The following is a 4,145-nucleotide window of genomic DNA, read 5'->3' as shown; positions in this document are numbered from 1 at the left end:
GGAAAGAGGAGCCCTTCTCCAAAAGGTAAAAACACAGTTGCTCTTGAAAACAATGCTCCTGGAAAAATGGAAATAGCGCTACCTGTATTTGTCCAGTTTTGCTGCTCACCCATCACAGTTGACAGGCAACCACTTAAAACATTAATTGTTCAAATCACAAGACTGGCACACCTCACTCTTGTCAAATAGTAAGTGTGTCAAATGATGGTGTGTGCTAAATTAAAAGTGTCTATGCAAAAGGTAAAAACACAGTTGCTCTTGAAAACAATGCTCCTGGAAAAATGGAAATAGCGCTACCTGTATTTGTCCAGTTTTGCTGCTCACCCATCACAGTTGACAGGCAACCACTTAAAACATTAATTGTTCAAATCACAAGACTGGCACTCTTGTCAAATAGTAAGCGTGTCAAATGATGGTGTGTGCTAAATTAAAAGTGTCTATGCTCACTTCAGTACAGTACTAGAGTGTTTTTTGACCCAGATGTATCAGACGAATGCAGAATGAGGACAGTAGAACTTGCTGCACATGGGGTCTGGGCCCATTGCCCAAACTGGCAAAAGGGAAACCCAAGAAAGAAAAAGCAAGACACATTGTAGACAGGACAGGGACAAGGTGGCACTGCTACAGCTCAGCATACTGCACAGGTTAAACTAATATCAGACATGCAGATTATTCCTCTGTTTTTTTTTTTTCAACACAAGAAAATTAACGTTTTTATTCAGATAGCGCAAGAACAGCATTTATTTTCACTGTTTTTTAATGGACTGGTTATGTAACACAGAATAAAATACTGTACACATCTCCAAATGAAACTCTGCACAAGGGGATCGCCCACCCTGATCTATGTCATGGTGTGGACTAGCAAGTAAGAGTAGCATATTACGTAGTGAGTCAGAAGTGGAGGATGGGGTAGGAAAAATGTCCAGGGACTTTACATAGCCCACAGTATACACACTGCCTAATTAGCAACATCACCTTAACCACTTCTTATGGAGGGGGAACATGGGCAAAGAAGATGGTGTCTCTCTCAGCTAGGATATAATGGATGTAGTAGGGGAATCCCACGGAAGGAGACCAAAGCAACATTAATTCATTTATTCTCATCAGAGCATCATGTAATTCACGTTAATAAAAAACAAGTTTTATACCCTTTCAAACAAAGCCCATTGCTAACCAATTTTACCACAGAGAAAGAAGAAAAAAAGTTTTGCTACAATGAAGTGAAAAATAAAAGTTGTTCTTGGATTAAAAGAATAGGGAGTCATATATTGCAATTACAGAGAGTATCTCCTTAACAGGAGAAACCCATAACCTCTCAGTTGATCACTCATGTGCCAAAGTCACACTGTACCATGAACATAAATCCAGCTGTACAAGGCAGCCAGATTATGGCCAAAAAGCTTAAGTTCTTTGGAGCCAGACAAGCAAAACTCTATTAAATAGAGTCCCAGGAAGTTATGCTAGATTTACATCAGTGAGTGCATCCCAGCACGTCACAAAATGATGTCTCTGGATGCCTACATCAAAACACACTGCATCAGCTATTACAGTTCCACACAGTCATTTCCCAGTTAGGAAGAAGTTCATCTGGACCAGTGTGTTTTTTATAATGACACCTGAAAAGCAGTTGCTGACCTTTTAGTTCCCACTTTTCAACCCTAGCCTGCCAAAATAGGGGTCAGCCAAATTGAGATGGCGTGGCTTGTCATTGCTATCTTGATGCCCACTGTAACATTTTTAAAACAGAACTGTAATACCAACAGAAGTTATACAACTAGATTCTCAGAAAATGTAGCTTAACCAGTTCACAAATAAATAAGTAGAAAATTTCAACTTTCCAACTTCTTTTTCCAAATGAATAAGGTTGTCTACAAATGAGATTCCTATTTAAAAGTAACTGGTCAATAGTTTGGGCTAATAAGCTTGAAAAACAAGCACTTCAGATGCCAATTTAAATTTGATCAGTAAAAAAAGAAAAAAAATTAGGAGTCTTTAATACATTTGTTCACTCACAAATCTCTGGTTTATATGCAACAATGGGCATTGGCTTCTTTTGGTATGGTTACCCATGTAAACCACATACAAAACCCAATACATGAGTATGCTCAAGAGCATGTGGGTAAGTTTTCCAAACCAATGATATGAGTTTAAAAAAAAAAAAAAGTGTTAACTAAGTATTATTTTACTCTATTTAACTGTTTTCAAATGTTTTCAAGATATTTACGCAGCAGGTGGGTTGATCTAAAAAGAAGCAAAATTGTGCCCACATTTTCCAGCTGACAGTGTGCAAATGAATTGCTGCTCCCTGTGTAAGCTCCCACTGAATTCTGAGTAGTTCCAGGAACTGTGTATAGAGGGACTCCTACATCTGGATGACAAACTTCAATTCATTGAGCATGATTACTACATGTGCTGTTACTACATAGACATTTATGTTTGATTAGATTTTTAAAATATGAGTTGAAGATTTCTAATCCAACAGTTGTAGAGGCTAGGGAAAATAGAAGGCAAATGGGCAACAAGTAGCAGAAGGATAATGCTTTCCCTAAGTACTATATCCTACCCACCCAGCAAGGCATTTCTATAGTCTTACAGCTTACACTCAGAACCAAGTGTTTAGACCAAGGCTGGTGGGTTTTTGTAGTTTTGTGGGTTTGGGCTTGCTTGTTGTTTTCTTTTTTCCTTTCCTTTCAAGCTATCTGCGCCTACATCACCCTTCAACTAGAATAATGCAGATGTAGGAGGAATCAAAGCAGAAGATTCACTGGACAGAAAAAAAGTCAAAAGATTTATATCTTCCCTTTGTGTGACAGTCTTTTATGATAAAAGACTCTTGCAGCAATGCTACAAGCTGGATGCCTGGAAGCACTTTCTATTTGCAATACTTTTGATGAGATGGCAGTTGGGCATTAGGTAATTTCTGCAATTTATTTATTCTTTATGCATGACAAGAGTAAAAGATAGCCTAACAGGAAAAAATAAGAAAGTTTCTAGTGTAGAAATAACTTAATAGTAAAGCTGCCAGAGCATCACCTCTGTTGGTGTCTCTAGTCTTCTTGGTCATTCCATTCCCTTTCTTAATGCCCTCTAAGGAACTATATATATCATACAGAATTGACCACTACCTCTCATTTTCAAACTCAAATGAGGCAGACTAGTGCATATTCCTTTGGTGCTTTGCAGTGGCAAACACTACTTAATGAGAAGCAAAAATATGTCTCAGGCATCCCCATATTCTGGACATAGTCCAACTGCAGTCCAGGCTTCTTGAAAAAAATATTACTTCATTCAGCTGCAACGACTCTTCCTTATGTCCCCATAAGTCCTTTAACATCTACTCAAAACATGTATCTTGTTCATAAAAACCAGTTAGTATATGCTTTCAAACACAGAAGAACTCCATCCAATCTGTCCAGGATGTCCCAGTCATCACCTCTATATCAAAGGTGCACTGCTGCTAATTAATAGCTTGGCCCGAATAGACTATATAAAAATGCCAAGAATAGACATGCCAAAGTATAAAGAACCAAAAAGCAGTTCATGCTTCTGAAAATGCCAAGTTGCTTTCCATCTGGCCCTCAAGAATTCGCTCATCTAGAACAAACAACTGGTCAGAGGGATGCAGTTTAAAACAACGGCTCTGAAAACACCAGCTGTTACCCTTCTTCAGCGGTTAACAGCACACAGAATTTCCTTCCTATGAAATGCAAAGGAGAAAGAGGGTTAATCCCCTCACCAGTTCCTCACAGGTGGATCAAAACCTGTGCTTTTACCCTTCATGCAGGCTGTCATTAGCTGATCCACTCATATGATTAAAATGACCTTCATAAAACCAGGCTATCTTCATTACTGCATATCTTATCCAACATTACAGAAGAGGTCAAACATTCAAGTCTACAGAATGGCAGAAGAGACAACCAGAAAGGACATTGGGACATTGCCAGATTGATGAGAATGGAAAAGGCTCTTCCCTCATTACCATTACAATGATAAATAATTCTACAGTGATATACTAATGCTTTTTAGAGAAGACCCTCAGTAACAATAAAAAGGTTTTATCTGCCTTTTTTTTTAAAATATTAAAATGCTCAGCTACCATCTCAGCTTTCTTCAGTGGCAAGATGCATTTTTGTGTCTGTCTCATA

General features: G+C 38.3%; 1 protein-coding gene across 1 annotated transcript in view; it reads right to left on the bottom strand.

Moving 5' to 3' along the window:
• LOC104403806 (neurexin-3) overlaps nucleotides 1-4,145 on the bottom strand; it is a gene marked incomplete at its 3' end in the record, with an annotated part of 198,187 nt that overhangs the window by 22,675 nt on the left and 171,367 nt on the right. The window lies entirely within an intron of this gene.

The sequence above is a fragment of the Nestor notabilis genome, unplaced genomic scaffold (genome assembly GCF_000696875.1).
Source record: "Nestor notabilis isolate BGI_N333 unplaced genomic scaffold, ASM69687v1 scaffold5943, whole genome shotgun sequence".
Taxonomy (NCBI): Eukaryota; Metazoa; Chordata; class Aves; order Psittaciformes; family Psittacidae; genus Nestor; species Nestor notabilis.
Note: the sequence above shows the minus strand (reverse complement) of the source record. Positions and strands in the feature narration are given on the sequence as shown.